Raw genomic sequence first — 22,666 nt, 5'->3', positions numbered from 1 at the left:
CCGAACCCTGGAGATGTCTTACATGTATGTCATGTCGTGCTTTGCAAACAGATGGGGATTGGCACACTAGTGAACTAATTCAATGACATGATCATGCAATAGCAGCTTAGCATTGTATAGCATATCATGTGTGGTGTGTTTGTGTGTGTCGTTGTGTATGACATGACTCGTTGGCCGGATTTATCCATTCAACGCTTACTTTTTAATGCTCTCACGCGATCATGGCGTCCTTTTTGTTATCCTGGTTGTCTTCTTCCTAATTAGTTGCCCGTAGTACATCCTAGGCCTATTTATTTCGCCCAAGTCTTTTCCACTTAGACGAGGTGTATTCCTTTTGAAGCTTCGTTCTCTAAAAGAAATGTCCTTCATCCGAACATTCTTCAACACCGAAAGGTATATTACATCTTGCAGATGGTGGTTGAAAAGGTAGAGTATTAGAATTTGTGGTGTTGTGTGTTGTATTGAACTTTATGTAGAGTACAAGATCTCAAGGAAAAAAACTCTCTCCTAAAGATAGTCTTTCGTGGTGTGGTGTGATCTGGTGTACACTTATATATTGTAACGCCCTCGATACGGCTATATCTCCTACGTGTCGAAGCACGACTTAGAAGCATAACCGCATTGAAGGTAATGTCGCAAGTAAGGTAATCTTCACAACAACCCATGTAAATATATAAAAGGGGAAAGGATAACATAGTTGTCTTACACTCGTCACGTCACACAAATATAGGAATAACATTACAATCATCCAATACACTCATGGTCCGACTACGGTACCAAAATAAAGATCAACCCCAACATGAGACACGCTCCCCGATCGCCCCAACTGGGCACCACTACTGATCATCTCGGAAAGACACATAGTAACGGCTAGAGTCTTCATCGAACTCCCACTTGAGCTCAAGCGCATCGTCTGGAACGGTATCATCGGTCCCTGCATCTGGTTTTGGAAGTAAACTGTGAGTCACGGGGACTCAGCAATCTCGCACCCTCGCGATCAAGACTATTTAAGCTTATAGGTAAGGCAAGGTAATATGTGGAGCTGCAGCAAGCGACTAGCATATATGGTGGCTATCCTGTTCGCAAAAGAGAGCGAGAAGAGAACGCAAAGCACGAACGGAGAACTATGATCAAGAAGTGATCCTATAACAACCTACGTCAAACATTACTCCAACACCGTGTTCACTTCCCGGACTCCGCCGAGAAGAGACCATCACGGTTACACACGCGGTTGATTCATTTTAATTAAGTTAAGTTTCATGTTATCTACAACCGGACATTAACAAATTCCCATCTGCCCATAACCGTGGGCACGGCTTTCGAAAGTTCAAATCCCTGCAGGGGAGTCCCAACTTAGCCCATCACAAGTTCTCATGGTCAACGAAGGATATTCCTTCTCCCGAGACATTCCGATCAGACTTGGCATCTCGGTTTTACAAGACATCCTCGACAATGGTAAAACAAGTCCAGCAACACCGCCTGAATGTGCCGACAAATCCCGATAGGAGCTGCACATATCTCGTTCTCAGGGCACACTCAGATGAGACTAGCTACGAGTAAAACCAACCCTCAAGTTTCCCCGAGGTGGCCCCGCAGGCAGCTCAGTCGGACCAACACTCAGAGGAGCACTGGCCCGGGGGGCTTTATATAAGATGACCCTTGGGCTCCGGAAACCAAGGTGGCAAATGGTAAAACCAAGGTTGGGCATTGCTGGAGGAGTTTTATTCAAAGCAAACTGTCAAGGGGTTCCCATTATAACCCAACCGCATAAGGAACGCAAACTCCGGGAACATAACACCGATATGACGGAAACTAGGGCGGCAAGAGTGGAACAAAACACTAGGCAAAAGGCCGAGCCTTCCACCCTTTACCAAGTATATAGGTGCATTAAGATAACAACATAATATGGTGATATCCCAACAATAAACAATGTTCCAACAAGGAACGATCTCCAATCTTCACCGGCAACTAACAACGCTATAAGAGGGGCTGAGCAAAGCGGTAACATAGCCAATCAACGGTTTGCTAAGATATGGTGGGTTAGAGGTTTGACATGGCAATTTGGGAGGCATGATAAGCAAGTGGTAGGCATCGTAGCATAGGCATAGCAAAAGAGCGAGCATCTAGCAAGCAAAGATAGAAGTGATTTTGAGGGTATGATCATCTTGCCTGCAAAGCTGTCAGAGTTGACTTGATCCTCGTAAGCAAACTCAACGGGCTCCTCATTCACGAACTCGTCTCCCGGCTCTATCCAAACAAGACAAACAAGCAAAAGGAACACAATCAACCACGTGCAATGCTCAAACAACATGATGCAAACATGGTATGCTATGCGGGACGCGGTATGTGATGCATATGCAAGATTTGACAAGGAATGATTGAACCAGGCCTCAACATGGAAATCCAAGAGTGCCACTGGAAAGGTGAGGTGATTTCGGTTGAAATCGATATAAAGATCACCGGAATCGGATGCACGGTTTGGAAATGGCAAGCAAAACAAATATCGCACCGGTCTGCGATAATCGGCAAGTACCCATCTAAATGCATCAAGATAATTATGCTACAGCACTCAAACATGACAACAAAATACATGGCAGGGACCCACTCATGATGTTTGACAAAAGATGAACACTGAGCTACGGCCAATGCATCCATTAACAGGTTGAAACAAGCATGGCAAAAGTGCAAATGATAACAGGTTTCAGACTTAGTGAAATTAACACAAGTCTGGAATTTAACAACAGGAAGCCCACTTTAGAGCATGAAAAATACATGCTACAGGAATTTAACATGGCAAAGCAAGGCCTGGAATGAAGCTACTCAAAACACTTAACAAAAGTCCCTTAGTGACCTTGAGCCAAAAGGGATAAGAAAATACAATTGCAAGCATGTGAACATGGCAAAAACATAAACAGATCTCAGACTTAGTGAAAAACTGGAGCATTCAAGTCAGTTAACGTGTAGGCATGTTTACGAGCTCGATGCACTCACTACAGAGCATGGAATGACAAACTAAGCATACACCCATCAAGAATACATGGCATAGAAGCTAGACATGGCAAGAACAACAACATAGCATGCACGGATCAATAGCAACATCCTCGGCAAAATCGCTAACAAGTCAACAATCTGCCAGGATTCATGAAATAGCAAAAGTAGAGCTCGATTGACTCAAGCTAGAGTGCTCCATAAATGCAAACAAAGACATGGATGGATAGAGAACCACAATGTTAACAAATCATCCTTACTGATCATCCTCAAAAGAGGCACGGATCACTAGTAAACAACATGAACATATGGCATAATGACAAAATCAGGACAAGGACTTAGAGACATTCTAAGTCCCTGAAATCAGCATTACCGAGTACACTACTTTGCAAGCTTGTGCTAGTCACTACACATATCAAAAAAATATATGGTAAGCACATATGTAAAGATGGCATGGCATATAACAAAACTCATGTAGAGCTCAGGAGCATATCATGCACTCATTAATCATGGCAAAAATGACAAATATCTATTTGATGAAATAGATCTGCCAAAATTATCACATAGCCCTCTTCCAACAGCATTTCGGGAATCAAGATGAGCTCAAATGAAAATGATGCAATAAGATGAAATGATGTACTCTTTGAGACAAACATTTTGATATGCTACACGCGCAAATCGGAGCTACGGATGTAGCGTTACGACATGATGAAGATTGCAAAAAAATAAGGGGAGAGGGGGAAAGTCAACCCTCTCTCAGATCTAGATTTGGCACGCGAACCGAGGTTCGGCGGATCACTGTAACAGGAGGTCGTCGCCAGAGTTCTTCACCGGAAAAGAGACGACGGTGGCCGGACTTGCCGGAGGGGAGGTCGCCGGGGTGAGGAGGCGCGGCGGAGACGGTGGTCCCGGGCGGCGCGGCGAGGAGCTAGGCGCTCGCCGGCGCGGGCGGCGGTTGGTGAGGGAGGCGGCGGCCGGAGTTGGCGGGGTCGGCGCCGGCGACGAGGCATGTCGCGGCGGAGGCGGCAGCCGGCGCGGCCTCGGGCGAGTGGCGGCGGAGGCGGGCCGCGGGGGCCTCCCGCGGGCCGAGCGGGCCGGGCGGCGGCGCGGCGAAGGGGGCTTCAGGCGGGACAGGTGGCGCGTGGCGATTGGCGGCGGCGGTGCGTCCGGCGTGGAGCGGACATGTCCGGTGCAGCAGAAGACGAAATCTAGGGTTTCGGGGGAAGAAAACCCATGATTTCGGAGGGGGGTCTATTTATAGGCATAGAGGGAGCTAGGAAACTCCAAATGGAGTGCGATTTTCGGCCACGCGATCGTGATCGAACGCTCTAGGCGATGGGAGAGGTTTTGGTGGGTTTTGGGCCAAATTGGAAGGGTGTTGGGCTGCAACACAACCGAGGCCTTCTCGGTCCCTCGGTTAACCGTTGGAGTATCAAACGAAGTCCAAATGGTACGAAACTTGACAGGCGGTCTACCGGTAGTAACCCAAGGCCGCATGGCAAGTCTCGGTCCAATCCGGAAATGTTTAACCCCCACACACGAAAAGAGGTAGAAAGGACCACCGAAGGACAAAGGAGCGCCGGAATGCAAAACGGACAACGGGGAAAATGTCGAATGCATGAGACGAACACGTATGCGAATGCAATGCACATGATGACATGATATGAGATGCATGAAAAAGGTAACAACATACGGAGACAAAAACCCGACACCGAGGCAAATAAAATAATTTAGGCCGGAAACGGTAAGAATTGGAGTACAGATAAGGTAAATTACATTCGGGGTGTTACATATATAGTGGTACGTAGCATCACAAACGGTCATACAGAAACCAACAGGGCTGCCTTCTCCCTGCAGTCGTAGTGGGACTGTTGTAGACGGTGTCTCATTGCAAGCATCTTTAGATTCTTGTGGAAGCCGACGAGGTGATGGCTAATTGTGTTGTCTCAAGGAAGCCTAGAGCTTGTGATGGTGTTATCGTGGTTGAGGTAATCGTAATTATTGTATTCGACACTTTTTTATCGGGCCATGTATCCTAACACACGATGGATTTATTGTGGCTGGATTGTCGTGGCCGTGGTAAATCCAGCCGATGCAAGCGAAATGGAACAGAAGAATCCAACAGGAGCGACAAACTTGATTGAAAACGCTCAAATTGAAGCCTACAAGAAACCCGAAGACTGAGACACATGTAAAGATAGTACGGCTACCATTGTCTCAAACAAGCAGCCACCACCCTTTTTTTTGAGACAAACAAGCAGCCACCAGCTAACATTAAGAACGTGGCACACGTGATCCCCTTCAATGTTTAATTTCGGCTCGATCTGCAAACCAACAATTATCAACGGGCTAATAATACCATTCTGGTCAGATGACAGGAAAAGAAAGGTGAGAGTAATCTCGGATAGGTAGAGGTTTCCCTATTCTGATGACAAATGCCAAATCTTTCAAAAAAATCTGGGTGAACAGATCAGCTGACAGTGATGTTTCAAAAAAAATCACAGTAGTCCTTACAGTACGCTACAAGAGTTCCGCCTTTCGGGGCAAAATATCCTCCTTCTTATCTGTCGTCCATCTTTTTCTGCCGTCTGAAAACTAGTCTCTTTAGTTATGATGATCAAGTATTAAACTTGTGTAAAAAGTTTCACCAACGAATGACTTTTATGGTATTCTAGGCAAAAAAAAAATCAAACGCTATATACAAGTACGCACATTTTGCCCTCGAAGGTATGTTTTGTTTGTCGTGAAGTTAACAGAAATTATTCCTTGGTGGAACTTTGTAGGAGTACAATACTTGATCATATTTCTTTTCACAAAAGTTTTGGAATGTTCACGCTTGTTTGTAATTATTATATTATTTTGTGCATCCAAATCATCAGTGTTCAAGTCCTAGACTTATCTTTAGTGGTTGTATTTTTTTGGATTTATTTCAGGTTCTTTTGTCGATGTGCGTTTAATGAAAGGAAACGTCCCGTCGACTACGAAGGCATTTGTGACGACTTTTTGTTATTTTCAAGATGATGTGTCGGCTCAGTCTTTCAGAGGTGCTCATACGGGTAGAGTATGCGGGTGTGTGTTCATATAAATGAGTATATGTGTGTATGTATGAGTGTCTGCATTTGTATTGTGTTCAGAAAAAAAATACTTGTGCAAATAGGGTGCACTGGCACCCGGGTACACCAAGTTTCCTTCTTGTGTAAGTCCATCTTTTTCAACTCTGGCCTCTAATATACAGACAAATATAATTTGATGCGGTGAAATAGTATGGTTAACTACCCACCAAAATAAATACTTATTGAAAGTTATAATAACTCAAATAATAAATGTTAGAATAAATCCGAGGTACTTCGTCAATTATTCGAGGACCAAGCAATCACACGAGCACGACACCGAGATTTGTTAATGAGGTTCACCGATATGGCTACATCTCCGAGGCCTGACTATGGGCGCTCCTCCCCATGACACCGCTATAATACCGTACTCGGTCGCCCTGGACACCGGCACATGCCGCCGGCTTCCCCTGCGTTCCGGTGCTATTATGTTGGCATAGGTTACATCGTGTGTCTACCCCCGCTATATATGAGAGGCCTAGGATACAAGTGTCCTATTAGGACACAACTCCACATCCTATGTAAACACAATATAACTCCTAGTCCAACTGTAACCTACCTTGTACACAATATTCGACACAACTCTAACAAACTCCACCTTGACGAATATTCTCCAACATCTTGAATTCGTCCATGCGTCAAACTTCCATGTACATTGGACTTGAGTTTATCCCATGAGCACCGCTACTACTCCAAAGACTCCATATGACTCCACCTGCAACTTGTAGTCCCTCCTTTTCTTGATCACAGTCAACACTCGAGCAAAATTAAGTTTCACATTACTCTAGTTTGCGCTCCCAACTTCCAGAGCATTAGTCCAACACCATCACACACTGATCATTGACCTGCGTGAAGGTGAACAACTCACATATTAGGTGTCACATATAAGAGTTACCTGAACTCAACATCACCGCTCCTTTCTTGACCGCCTGTCTGAAACTTGAAGGAATTTCACCATTGCTTGTAGTCATCCCGAGTCAAATTCGCAGTTGTCTCACCACATGTATGACCACCAGAGCCCTGGCCCGTTTCCATGCCCCGTGCGTACCGCACACCTCACCGCTATTACCACGTCGAGCCTCCGCTGTCCCGATCGAGTCACAAGGGTCGCGAACCCACACCACTCAACCCCCATGGCGGAGTACCACCGATCATTGCCGACCGATGACGAGTTTCATGCTTCCATCAGACCACTGGGCTCTAGTCCGAACTACGTGTCCCTCGCTTTTTCTCGCTGAAATAGGCTTCAACTCTCCGTTAACTTACGACGTAGCCCCTCCATCAGCACAGAGTGTAGTCATCCGTCAGACTCCAACCCCACCTTCAACATGACTCCATGGTGGTTGTACGTGCCACCCTCCCGCGCCCTGTCGACTCCAAGCTCTCATGTGCACCGTCTTGAATCAACCCTACGCAATAGTCTGTCGAAGCCGCACAAGCCCTCAAGCCTGCACCATGTGTTTCCACGCCCCAGAAGTCGGCCACCATCAGCATCACGCTCCTATGTCGTCGTCGCTGAAATCACCACCGTATTCTGCTTTGACCAACATCCACGTCGATCCATCAGACTGTCCAGTCCGACCCAGCTGAAAAAATATCCGACTGCAACCATGCTCCACCTTGCGTCATGACCAGCCCCGCACATCTCAATGCATTGCTTGACGCCATGTGTTTGCATGATCCTGTCACGACGCGCTCCAGACTCCTCGAGCCTTTTACGCACGTCGCCTTCTTCGGCCGCATGCACTTCATCTTGATCAACTTGGCTCCCTGCTACCCTTCAAGTATACCTAGTTCTCCAACAGATTATTCCTGCATATCTCTGGTGCAACACTTGAATATATATTATAACCTGCCAGCTCCATTGATCACGTGAATTTGCGGCGTTGCGTCATAATCCTGCTGCCATCCTGCACACAATCCATGCCCAAAACAAAGAGCCAAAAGATAGATATCCAACATGCGTACACGTACCAAGAGACATGTACGAACTCATCTCCCGTCCTTTTTTCTTTGTTTTCTTTCGACACACCCGATTGATATGATGGCCTGCATTATCTGACTCTTCTTTTTAACAACAAATCTCATGCCTTCACACTGCAACCTCCTATAGCAGCCATGACTTAGTACACACGAAATCAATCCAGCCTCGCGCAATCATACTGCTACACGGCTCCTGCGCGTTGTGCACGTTGGCCAGCCCAACACGGGCCTCACCTGACCTGGGCCAGCGCCCCCCCTAGCTTCCAAACGGCCTACCACGCTGCTCGATACGCTGCACCAAGCTGCTGCTGCATCGGTTGGAATTTGATCTCGGCGAAACACACCACGATCCGATCTGGATCCCGCTGCCGCTATACGCTAGGTTGCCTGCTGCACGTGCACGCGCCGCTGCCGTTGGCCGCGCGACTACTGCTGCCTTCTGGTTGCTGCTTTCGATCGCTATCTCGAGCAGATATCTTCGCCCCACCGTCGAATTGTTTCCATCGCAGCACGCGACCAACTCGATCCAACGAATTCTTCCACTCCTTCCTCTAGATCAATAAACCACGACCTCTTCGTAACCTTGCTCATGATACCACTTGTTAGAATAAATCCAAGGCACTCCGTCGATCATTCAAGGACCAAGCAATCACACGAGCACGACACCGAGATTTGTTAACGAGGTTCACCGATATGGCTACATCCCCGGGGCCTGACTATGGGCGCTCCTCCCCATGACACCGCTACAATACCGCACTCAGTCGCCCTGGACACCGGCACATGCCGCCGGCTTCCCCTGCGTTCCGGTGCTATTATGTTGGCATAGGTTACATCGTGTGTCTACCCCCGCTATATATGAGAGGCCTAGGATACAAGTGTCCTATTAGGACACAACTCCACATCCTATGTAAACACAATACAACTTCTAGTCCAACTGTAACCTACCTTGTACACAATATTCGACACAACTCTAACAATAAACTTAGGTAAAAAGGTCACAATAAAAAATATGTATAAAAGACCATGCATATTGACATCTAAATGCTATGTACTCCCTCCGTCCCACAATATAAGATCGTTTTTCAAGCTAGATTACTATAAAAGGAGTCATAAAGTGAGCAGTTGTCGCTGGTGTTGCCACGGGACACCTTAGCGATGAATTGGTGTGAACTTTGTATTAAGATTCACTGGCTCCAATCAACTGGAATGTGGGGGCTCTTTTTCTGAAAGGGATGGAAGAGGTGGCAATTGACGTTGACATAGAAGAAGTCAGTAAGGAATGTCATGAACTTATCCAGGAAAAGAGTAGTATGTGTTCCGTGTGATGTATCATGGGTTGATCACGAAACCAAAGCGAAAAGACATGAAAAAAATCTCAAATTGATGGTAAAAACGAATGGTAGATCATGTAGCTAGAATATATTATTTGGTCATGCTATCTAGATCCAGATACCGGCATGACAATACATTAAAAGAGGTGAGGCCTCCCTATTCCCCATCGGGTGTGTGTATCCATGTGATGGATCTCCCTTCGTATATTCAAACGAGGCATGTCACCGCGGAAATATCTGTAGTTTCATTGACTAGGAGAAGTTATGTTTTGTTAGAAAAGATAAAAATTGTTTATTCTCAACTTTGATTCACAAAATCTTACCACGAGATGTCACCACCAATTGTTGATCTAGTCAAGATAGTTTTGGTAGGCTGATCGGTGGTCGTTCGCCCGCTCAAAGGTAAGTCCTAAGATTTGCGCTTCATGGCAATAACATAGAGGATTGGCATTACACACACCGAGTTGTATAAAAAACCTCTCGTTGATTATTGATGAGCTCAATAAGATCGCAGAAGTATGTACACCGCCTATTTAGGAGATTGAGCTTAAAAGCCAATCCAATTAACATATTGCACGTCTACTGTGAGATTAGAAGATGAAACGCTACCGAAGGTCAAAATCTTAATTCATTATTGCAGGTGATAGTAACACAAGCTATTTTCATATGGTGACCAATGATTGACATAGGAAAAGGTTGTTCCCAGTAGGATGAGGGGCCGATCAAGGGGCAAGCATAGCTCAAGGAATCATAACGTAAAAGTTGTTTTGAGTTTCCAAAGGATTTCTCTTGACGAATCCTGCACGGAAGGGACATTCCCCATGTTTCGGATGAGGAAAATGATCTTCTTATCTCTCCATTTACTAAGAAGGGAGGTGAGAGCGGTTGTGTCCAAATGGATCATAACGAAGCTCTCGGACCGAATGGCTTCCCAATAGAGTTATATCAAAACTTTTTGCATGTCATTAAGGATGACCTTATGGAGTTGTTTGGCCAGCTTCATGTCCGTCAAACTCGATATGTTCTGGCTTGCCTAAGACTAATGAGTCCAGTCGGATTCAAAAATATAGACCCATATGTCTCATCAATATTATCTCTCAAATTTTAACAAACATACTCAATGCGGTGGCTGATACGTCTCCGTCGTATCTACTTTTCCAAACACTTTTGCCCTTGTTTTGGACTCTAACTTGTATGATTTGAATGGAACTAACCCGGACTGACGTTTTTTTCAGCAGAATTGCCATGGTGTTGTTTTATGTGCAGAAAACAAATATTCTCGGAATGACCTGAAACTCCACGGAACATCTTAGAAAAAACAATAAAAAATCCTCGCCAAAGATGAAGACCAGGGGGCCCACACCCTTCTCACGAGGGTGGGCCCCCCTAGGGCGCGCCCCCTACCTTGTGGGGCCCCTGGAAACCCTCCGACGCCAACTCCAACTCTATATATTTGCTTTCGGAGAGAAAAAATCAGAGAGAAGAAATCATCGCGTTTTACGATACGGAGCCGTCGCCAAGCCCTAAAACCTCTCGGGAGGGCTGATCTGGAGTTCGTTCAGGGCTCCGGAGAGGGGGATTCGTCGCTGTCATCATCATCAACCATTCTCCATCACCAATTTCATGATGCTCATCGTCGTGCGTGAGTAATTGCATCGTAGGCTTGCTGGACGGTGATGGGTTGGATGAGTTTTATCATGTAATCGAGTTAGTTTTGTTAGGGTTTGATCCCTAGTATCCATTATGTTCTGAGATTGATGTTGCTATGACTTTGCTATGCTTAATGCTTGTCACTAGGGCCCGAGTGCCATGATTTCAGATCTGAACCTATTATGTTTTCATGAATATATGTGAGTTCTTGATCCTATCTTGCAAGTCTATAGTCACCTACTATGTGTTATGATCCGGCAACCCCGAAGTGACAATAATCGGGACCACTCCCGGTGATGACCATAGTTTGAGGAGTTCATGTATTCACTATGTGCTAATGCTTTGTTCCGGTTCTCTATTAAAAGGAGGCCTTAATATCCCTTAGTTTCCAATAGGACCCCGCTGCCACGGGAGGGTAGGACAAAAGATATCATGCAAGTTCTTTTCCATAAGCACGTATGACTATATACGGAATACATGCCTACATTACATTGATGAATTGGAGCTAGTTCTGTGTCACCCTATGTTATGACTGTTACATAATGAACCGCATCCGGTATAATTATCCATCACTGATCCGGTGCCTACGAGTTTTCCATATACTGGTTCTCGCTTATTTACTTTCCCGCTGCTACTATTACAATCACTACAACATACCAAAAACATTACTTTTTCTATCTTTACTTTTGTTGCTGCTACCGCCACTATCATATTACTTTGCTACTAAACACTTTGCTGCAGATACTAAGTTTCCAGGTGTGGTTGAATTGACAACTCAGCTGCTAATACTTGAGAATATTCTTTGGCTCCCCTTGTGTCGAATCAATAAATTTGGGTTGAATACTCTACCCTCGAAAGCTGTTGCGATCCCCTATACTTGTGGGTTATCAGTGGCAGATTGCATATTTCAGTCCACACAGACATCCTTCATGCAGGGTGGGAATATCCTAGACGGGAAAGTAATCCTGCACGAGACTGTGCATAAACTCCACCATACAAAGTTGAGCAGGGTGGTATTTAAGGTGGACTTCAAGAAGGGTTGTGACATTTTCAAATGGCCTTTTATCCAATAGACTCTAATAATGAAGGGCTTCTCTAAAAAATGGCACACATGAGTCCTTAGTTTCATGACTAAAGGTAATGTGGACATAAAAATCAATGATGACATTGCTCATTGCTTTCAAACAAAAAGTGACTATGACAAGGAGACTCAGTGTTCCCAATGTTATTTAACATTGTGGGATGATATGCTAGTGAACATCTTAGAGTGCAAAAAGAATTCCAAGAAAATTTGCTGAGTGGTGCCACACCTGGTGGACGAAGGATTGTCCATTCTTCAATACGCAGATGGTACAATTATTTTTATAAAGCATGGCTCAAAAAAGGCGAAGAACATGAAACTAGTGTTATCAGTGTCTCAGCAATTGTCGAGTCCTAAAATAAGCTTCCATACAAATGATTTATTTTGCTTTGGGAAAGCCAAGGGGGGTTATCATGTCCAATTATTTGGTTGTAAGCAAGGCATGTTCGCACCTTGGTATTTGGTAATCCCAATACATTATCATAGGTTCTCAAATGTTCATTAAAAATAATGTGTGTGAGCAGTTAGAGAAAACTCTCTACTTGGAGGGGCAAGTTTCTGTCCGCTAGAAGGAGGCTCATACTTATCAACATTATGCTCAACAATAGGGTTTTTTACTGGCTCTCTTTTTTTCTAAATTCCAAATGGGGTGCTCCATAAGTTGTGCTAGTTTAGGTCCATACTTACATGGCAAAGTGATGGTGAAAATAAAAAAGAAATATATACTAACTAAATGGAGTGTAAATTGACGTCCAAAAAGAGCAAGGTGGTCTTGGAATTCAAGGCCTCGAGGCCAAATTTGGCTTTCTCAGTAAATGGCTTTTCAAGCTTCTAATTGGGGAGTGGGGTGTGGAAAAATAATAAGGACATCCCTACTAAAATAACACCCCCAGGACACGTGACCATGCCAACTCAAGTTTCAAAAACACAAGGACCAATGACTAGACTTTCACATGCTAACTCAAGTATCACAAACTTTCATTTCTAGGAACTATTCTAAGTGTTTATGATAATATGATGATGCCTAAGTGAGATGTATTTGTATTACTCATAAATGAAGGATCTAGCATGGACAAGCCGAACATGCACTGAAGTGTAATCAAGGATGGAGATGGCGTCAAGCATACAAGGAACAAGAAGGAAGTTGCGAGTGGAGATTCTGGGACTTTAAAGCCACCATGATGACAAGTGAAGACATGAAGAAATGTACAAGATGACACTTTATAATTCCGTTCATGGTAATCTATAGGTGTCGCGCTACTCAAATTTGGGCTATGTCAATACATTTTCAGAGTAAAAGACTATGTGTAGTTTTTAGACTCTTTATTTAGGGAAGAGATCAAACTTATCCCCTTAGAGCATTCAATTAGGTTTTGGTTTTGTTGGTTTGAGCACATTGTTAATGAAGTACTTCATCTTATATCCATAACTCATATTGCACCTCGGAAATTATTGTTTGTTCTTTGGTTGCATACATGGATTGATCTTCATAATCAGGTTGAATGTGTTTCTAACACCGTCAAAAACCATACTAAGAGTTGGCTTAGCGATTGCTAAGGCAGACCGTCGAGTGAACGGTGTAGCCGGGTAATCAAAGTCAGCTCCAACGAAATCAATACTATCACATTGAAAGAGTAGTAAACCCTTGTACAAAAAATATCTTCTGAAACAATTAGATGGGGTCGAAGGCTCTCTCCCATATTTACTGGAAGTCAATGGATACACACTTTTGGGTTGGTCTAACGCAGTGAAGTAATATTTCTTTCACTTTGAATCTTTTTCTATTAAGAAAGATTCGTAGATTCATTTTTTGGAGGATATCTAGTTGAGCAATGTCACTTTTCGAAAACAATATCTAGCCCTGTACCATAATGTTTGGAATAAAGCGACGCAATTGCACAAGTGTTGGTGTTGGGGAACGTAGTAATTTCAAAAAAAATCCTACGCACATGCAAGATCATGGTGATGCATAGCAACGAGAGGGGAGAGTGTGATCTACGTACCCTTGTAGACCGAAAGCGGAAGCGTTAGCACAACGCGGTTGATGTAGTCGTACGTCTTCATGGCCCGACCGATCAAGCACCGAAACTACGGCACCTCCGAGTTCTAGCACACGTTCAGCTTGATGACGATCCCCGGACTCCGATCCAGCAAAGTGTCGGGGAAGAGTTCCGTCAGCATGACGGCGTGGTGACGATCTTGATGTACTACCGTCGCAGGGCTTCGCCTAAGCACCGCTACAATATTATCGAGGATTATGGTGGAAGGGGGCACCGCACACGGCTAAGAATATGATCACGTGGATTAACTTGTGTCTATGGGGTGCCCCCTGCCTCCGTATATAAAGGATCAAGGGGGGGTGCGGCCGGCCAGGAGGAGGGCGCGCCAGGAGGAGTCCTACTCCCACCGGGAGTAGGATTCCCCCCCCCCTCTTTCCTAGTTGGAATAGGATTCGGGAAGGGGGAAAGAGGAGAAAGAGAAGGAAGGGGGCGCCGTCCCCCTCTCCTTGTCCTATTCGGACTAGGGGGGAGGGGCGCGCGGCCCAGCCCTGGCCACCTCTCCTCTCTTCCACTAAAGCCCACTAAGGCCCATATACCTCCCGGGGGGTTCCGGTAACCTCCCGGTACTCCGGTAAAATCCCGATTTCACCCGGAACACTTCCGATATCCAAATATAGGCTTCCAATATATCAATCTTTATGTCTCGACCATTTCGAGACTCCTCGTCATGTCCGTGATCATATCCGGGACTCCGAACAAACTTCGGTACATCAAAATGCATAAACTCATAATATAACTGTCATCAAAACCTTAAGCGTGCGGACCCTACGGGTTCGAGAACAATGTAGACATGACCGAGACACGTCTCCGGTCAATAACCAATAGCGGAACCTGGATGCTCATATTGGATCCCACATATTCTACGAAGATCTTTATCGGTCAGACCGCATAACAACATACGTTGTTCCCTTTGTCATCGGTATGTTACTTGCCCGAGATTCGATCGTCGGTATCTCAATACCTAGTTCAATCTCGCTACCGTCAAGTCTCTTTACTCGTTTCGTAATACATCATCTTGCAACTAACTCATTAGTTGTAATGCTTGCAAGGCTTATGTGATGTGCATTACCAAGAGGGCCCAGAGATACCTCTCCGACAATCGGAGTGACAAATCCTAATCTCGAAATACGCCAACCCAACATATACCTTTGGAGACACCTGTAGAGCTCCTTTATAATCACCCAGTTACGTTGTGACGTTTGGTAGCACACAAAGTGTTCCTCCGGCAAACGGGAGTTGCATAATCTCATAGTCATAGGAACATGTATAAGTCATGATGAAAGCAATAGCAACATACTAAACGATCGGGTGCTAAGCTAATAGAATGGGTCATGTCAATCACATCATTCTCCTAATGATGTGATCCCATTAATCAAATGACAACACATGTCTATGGTTAGGAAACATAACCATCTTCGATTAACGAGCTAGTCAAGTAGAGGCATACTAGTGACGTTTGGTTTGTCTATGTATTCACACAAGTATTATGTTTCCGGATAATACAATTCTAGCATGAATAATAAACATTTATCATGATATAAGGAAATAAAATAATAACATTATTATTGCCTCTAGGGCATATTTCCTTCAGTTGGGTATGTCCCGAATCATGTGATGTTTCGGAAGGATTGGTTGGGCTTCGACTTGTGAGGTACAATTATCACCAGGGCACAATGTATTTCGCTGGACCCTGCATCGGAATGGAAGCTTCTCGATGGACTCTATATACCATACGTGTGTCCATTTTGATGCTCCGGTAATGCATAATAAATAAACTCGAAAAATGAAGATGCCCTTGCAAACCAAAAAAATCTATTGAAATACTGCAAACATGTGGCCCTAACTAAGGACAACTTAGCAAAGCCCAACTAGATTGAAAGTAGAAAAGTTTGCTTCTTCCAATTAAATGGAACAATCAAATATATTTTCTTTCAATATGAGTTTACGCGTGGTCAGATAGGTCACCTCTAACTTGTATCTGCCTCGTAGTGTTGCCAATATGTTGGCAGTTGGTTACCAAGCGTTGATCCAAGAATAGAATTCCCATCCAGGTGGGAGTAAAAACGTTTGATCACCTTGGCTATGTAGGATTGATTTGTTCTTTTGCTAATAAATGCTTCTCTGCACAGCAGGTTATTTAGCAACGTACACATTGACTGTTCGTGATGTATTCTCAAGCGAATGAAATTCCAATCACTCTTGGAATTTCATTCGCTTGAGAATGATTGGAATTTCATTCTTAGCTATGCACGCAGAACAGAAAGTAATCCCCGGACGGGCTTGACCGTCAAAGAGAGAAAAAAGAGATGGGGTTGGCGATCTGAGGGCGCCCGTCGGGCCGACCGTGATGGCGGCGGCGGAGGTGACGGTGCCGGCGAACGCCGGAGCCGGGAAGGGAGGGAGTCTGCTAGGTGGGGATCTGGAGGTGGAGTGGAGAAGAGTTAGAGATAAGTCAAAGTTAGTATCCCGGGTATCGCGTGTGTCACGGGAGTGCATCAAGAGATGGAAGAGGAAACTGATTTTCCAGATTGAAGATGTAGAGGACGAGATTAGGGGGAGGAAGAGATGGCAGATCGAGGGAAAGGGAGGAGATAGTTGCCACGAGACCGTTGAGGTGGGAGGAGTTATGGGAAAGGCGCCGTTGACGGCGTCCATGAAAGAGGAAACTAAGTTGATTTCGGTCTTGTTTTCTCCTGAATTTCTGCCTCCTCTAGTTAATTCGTGATTACTGGGAGTGATTCTAGATGGAAACAAGGCCAATTTGAAGATCAAGTTTGCTGCGGGTGGGTCGTGCTTTCCTCATCCACCCCTAGTTGTCCATTTTCCCTTTGCTAGTCTTCGCCTCTCTGTTGTTCTTGGGTTCGAGAGGAAGAGGAAGGTGATGGAGGAGATGTCCCAGGAGAAGAGGAGTGTGGAAGGGATGGGAGTGGACCAGCAGCAGAAGAACCAAGAGGAGGGTAGGCGCTCGCCGGCGGGGACCATGGCGACCCCGTCGACACCTCCAGTGCTGATTCGCAAGGAAAAATATGTGTCCAAGCTTCAGCAGGCAGGTTCAGGCTCTGTTGTGGTGGACTTGGAGGAGGTGCATCGGGCGGCCAGTGGGTGGCTGGTGGTGGGTCGATTGCTGGCAGAATTTGAGGCAGATCCCGGGGCTATCCTCAGTGAGCTCCGGCGAGCATGGCGTCTCCATGGTGAAGTCGCTCCGCAGAGGGTGGCAAGTAGTGATGGTTGTTTTGTCGTGAAGTTCCGTGATCAGAGGGATAGGGACTCTGTCCTCCATGGTCAGCCCTGGCAGTTCAACAAGGATGGGGTCATCTTTGCACCATTTGATGGCAAGGGCAAGCCAGCAGATATCAACCTTGGAGTCATGGAGATATGGGCGCAAATTAGAGGGATGGATTATGAACTTATGACTGAGAAGATGGGATGGTCCCTGGGGGCAAAACTGGGCGAGGTGGTGGAGGTCTCACACCGCAACGGAGTCATTGTTGATGAGTACCTGCGGGTGCGGGTGAAGCACCCTCTTCATGAGCCTCTACGCAAACACATCTCCATCAACCCGAAGGGCAGCTGCATTGAAATTAGGTTCGACGTGAAGTATAAAAAATTGCCAAATTTTGCCTCTTTTGCGGTTTGGTAGCCCACTCATCGGCAAGATTTTGTAGCACTCCAAGAGACTCTGGGAAGCCGGAGTTCACTTCTGCAATTCGAGTGGCTCCTTATTGGAAGGAAAGGAATTCTGTGAGGATATCTGTGATGTTCCAAGAGGCTCTGCCAAAGATGAAGCAAGTGCATGAGGAAGCTATCAAGGAAGTGGAGAAGGGCGTTCGCAATCTGGTGGTAACGGTGAATTACATGACGGAGTTTTCTGATCTTGTTATGCAGGACGGCGCGAGTGTGGTGCCGGGGCTGGCACCAACGCTACCTTCCTCTATTGGGGGCTCCTCCAATCATCTGCTTCCTATTTCATCAACACCTTCGCCTTGTCTGGAAGGTGTGCCTTCCGGGCTGTTACTGGAGGGACCTTCCAAGGGGGGGTCGTTCGCCCCTTCGTCACACCCGGCCACTGCTACTGGGGCGCTCAGTCAACAAGGCTTGAGCCCCGCATCAATTGCTGCTCTTCATCAAGCTGTGCTCGCCCGGGTAAACCGAGTGGGAAAGGACTCCATCACCTCTGAAGGCTTGAACCCCGGCCAGAAGGGTCGGGGTCTGGTACCTGCCTCCTCTGCTCTTTTCAGCCCCTGCCTGGGTCAGGAGGGTCGGGGCGTGGGGGCTGTTGAGGTGTCTCCTGTGGATGCGCCTGTTGGCGAGGGGTCGGGAACTCGGATGACTCCACAAGGTGCTCCTGTTTTTATTTTCTCTGCTCCTAAGGTGGTTGTGCAGGGGAATGTAAAAGCTAACTGGAAAAGAATGGCTAGGGAGGGGGATAGGACTCAGGTCCAGGGTCACAATAGCAACAGGGGAGATGAGAATACATTTGGTCTAGGCATAGGTAAAAGGAGAGGCGCTCCTAGTTATGCACTGCATACGGGTAGTGATATCAACTTTTCTTTTGAGAATGCTAGCCTGGAGAGTAACGATCTGTTCCTGACTAGGGATGTGAATGCATGTTGTAAGAGGGTTTGTGGGGGTCGGGTTGAAAAGGTTTGGGGTGAGGATGGAGTGACCTCTCATGTTGCGAAGGAGTTAGAGGAGAAAGAGGAGGATTATGTAGAGGGAAGAAGGGAGTTTGTTGGAGAGAAGAAAGGTGCAGATAGTGCTTCGGCGGCCTCCGGTCAGGAGGACCGCCGGGAGAAATGAAAGCCATTAGTTGGAACTGTCGTGGAATGCTCTCTTCCACGGCAGTTCAGGAGTTTCTGGAGCTCCATGGCCGGACCTGTGCGGATTTAATTTTTATTTCAGAGTCGCACTTGAATAAAAATAAAGCTGACGAGCTACGTTGTAATTTAGGCTTTAATTCCATGTTTTTAGATGAAAGTGATGGAAAGTCTGGTGGTCTTGTACTTTTTTATCAAAAAGAGAATAAAGTCGAGTTGAACTATTTGTCGTCCCATTTCATTGATGTTATGTTTATGAATGATGAATCTGTGGAGTGGCGTTTTACGGGCTTCTATGGTAACCCAACATGGTACGAAAAACATTTATCTTGGGCTGACCTTCGCCAATTACATTCCAATGATGTTTATCCGTGGGTGGTTATTGGAGATTTTAATGAAATCCTCTACTCTAGTGAAAAAGAAGGGGGCAATGCTCGACCGAATGTAATGATGCAAGACTTTAGGAACTGTTTGAGTGATTGTAACTTGGCTGATATGGGCTGTATTGGGGATTCTTTCACTTGGAGAAGAGGGGACATTAGAGAAAGGCTGGACAAAGTTGTATGTAATGTGTAGTGGGCAAGGAAGTTCCCACGTGTTGCGGTTATCAATGGGGATCATGTACACTCTGACCATCGTCCTTTAGTTCTTAATACTGATTATTTTGATAGTAATCTCTTTAATTGTCCGAGCGGCTGTGTGAAAAAATTTGAAGCGAGATGGCTAAAAGAAGACACAGTGGAGCAAATTGTGAAGACTGCTTGGGAAAAAGCAAAATTGGCGGGTATCGGCCCATCTCTAGCCGCTCGGACTAAGGCGATGCACGATGACTTACACACCTGGGACCGCGATATTTTGAAGGGCCCTAAAAAGAGAATAAATAAGCTAAAAAGGAGCTTGAAAGGTTGAAATGTGGCCCTATTAGTGGGGAGTCCCGGTCGAGGCAAAAGGAAATTTTAGTCCTCATAGAGAATTTGTTGGATCAGGAAGAAATTTTCTGGTTACAGAGAGGGAGAGCTAACTACTTATTGCACGGAGACCGCAATACATCATTTTTTCATAATGTAGCGACGGCTAGGAAAAAAAGAAATAACATTAAAAAACTTCTGGATAACACCGGAGTGTGGCGGGAAGGTATAGAACTAAAGAATCATATTGTGAGTTATTTCTCAAATCTCTTCACTGCGGATGTTATTCAACCAAACAAGGATGTGTTATCTCTTGTGCGAAGAAGAGTGACCATGGAGATGAATGATGCCCTTCTCGCCCCTTACACTGTTGATGATGTTCGAAAGGCACTTTTTGATATTGGCGATTTAAAAGCACCTGGGCCAGATGGGCTTCATGCTATTTTTTATAAAAGATTTTGGCCTATGCTTGGGGATGATTTGGTTGATGAAGTCTTGAAAGCGGTGAACTATTGCGCTATCCCCGAGGGATGGAATGATACTGCAATTGTGATGATTCCAAAGGTCAATTCACCCGAGAAGGTAACTCAATTTAGACCTATTAGCTTATGTAATGTGGTGTATAAGATTATCTCCAAAATGTTAGCAACGCGCTTAAAGAGATTTATGCCTGATATTATCAGCCCGACTCAGAGTGCTTTTGTACCTGGAAGAATGATTACAGATAATGTTTTAGTTGCCTCTGAGAGTTTTCATCCGATTAAGAAAAAGAGAGATGGAAAGGAGGGTTCATGCGCTATCAAACTTGATATGCATAAGGCTTATGATCGGGTTGAGTAGCCTTTTTTGAAGGGAATTATGTTGAAACTTGGATTTCAGGAGAGATGGGTTAACCTTATTATGCAGTGCGTCTCCACTGTCGAATACAAGGTCCGGATTAATAATGAAGAGAGTGAGAGATTCAAGCCTACGAGAGGCTTAAGACAAGGAGATCCTTTATCTCCCTACCTCTTCTTATTATGTACGGAAGGTCTTACCGCTCTTTTGGCGCATGCGGGGGAGAATGATAATTTTTCTGGAATAAAAGTGTGTAGAGAGGCCCCCTCTATTACTAACCTTCTCTTTGCTGATGACTCATTGACCCTCATGAAGGCGAATCTTTGCAACGCGGAGACTTTGAAAGCTATCCTGGACTTGTACTGTGTTGCCTCGGGACAAATGGTGAGCGTTGATAAGTCTAGCATTTTTTTCAGCCTGAATACGAGAGTGGACACCAGGGAACAAATTTGCTCAATCTTGAACATCATGATCGAGGCTCTCAATGACAAGTATCTGGTTTTGCCAGCAAATGTGGGCGTAGATAAGTCCGATTGTTTTCAGCATTTGATCGATCGCGTCGTCATGAAAATTAGCGGGTGGAAGGAAAAATTACTGTCTACATGGGGAAAGGAAATTCTTCTTAAGTCTGTTGTCCAATCCATCCCTATCTATGCGATGTCCATCTTCAAAATTCCTAAAAAAAAATTGTAAAGGAATAACTGACGCGATGTCGCATTTTTGGTGGGGTGATGACGACAACCATAGGAGGATGCATTGGATGGCATGGTGGAAAATGTGTGTCCAAAAAACCAAGGTGGTATGGGATTTCGTGATATCCATTGTTTTAACTTGGTGTTGCTGGCTAAACAGGCTTGGCGCCTTCTTGAGAACCCAAATTCTTTATGTGCCAGGATATTGAGAGCCAAATATTTTGCTGATGGAGACTTATTGAATGCAAAGCTTAAGAAGGGATCTTCTTTCACATGGCAAAGTATTATGTCGGGAGTTAGTACTTTGAAGAATGGTTACATTTGGCGAGTTGGAAATGGTCAGTCCATTAATATTTGGGACGATGCTTGGATTCCTAATTGTGCTACCAGGAAAGTCATCACTCCAAAGAGGGGTCATTTGTTGTCAAAGGTGTCGGACCTTATTGATCCCACTTCAAACAATTGGGATGAAGATCTCGTTAATCAAACTTTGTGGCCCATTGATGCTAATCGGATCCTCGCGATCCCTCTCCCACAATATGACATGACAGATTTTATTGATTGGAATTACACTAAGAATGGGATCTTTTCTGTTCGCTCCGCCTATGTCGTTGAGTGGAATCACCAGTATGGAAGGAAACTTAGTTGATCTAACGGATTGGGACGAATAAACTTTAACCCAATTTGGCATAAGATCTGGAACTTATCTTGTCCGGCAAAGGTTAAAAAATTTATTTGGAGGGTGTTGCATGGCACTCTCCCATGCCGTGTTACACTAGCCAATAGACATATGAAAGCTTCGCCAATTTGTCCTTCGTGTTCGTCTGGGCAAGAAGATACAAAATATTTGTTGTTCCAGTGCCAGAAAGCTAAGGACGTGTGGAGAAGACTTGGTTTGGACGGAGTTATTTCTAGTGCTTGTGAAGTTGATTATGCTGGTGAGGCTGTCCTGAAATTCTTATTACAATTGCCAAACCAAGATTTAGCTATTTTCGGAACCTAGAATACGCGTGAGATGATTGTCATCACGACGTGGTATTTATGGTGGGAAAGACGTAAACTTGTACACAAAGAGAAAATTCAAGATGCTAAACAGATATCTATGGGGATTCAAGCTCTTACGACCAATTATGTTATTGCTTCCTCTCCTAATGCTTCCATGAAGAGGGGGGTTGGAGTCGGCCCCCCGTGGGCTTTGTGAAACTTAAT

Source organism: Triticum urartu, chromosome 2, assembly GCF_003073215.2.
Source record: "Triticum urartu cultivar G1812 chromosome 2, Tu2.1, whole genome shotgun sequence".
NCBI lineage: Eukaryota > Viridiplantae > Streptophyta > Magnoliopsida > Poales > Poaceae > Triticum > Triticum urartu.
Note: the sequence above shows the minus strand (reverse complement) of the source record.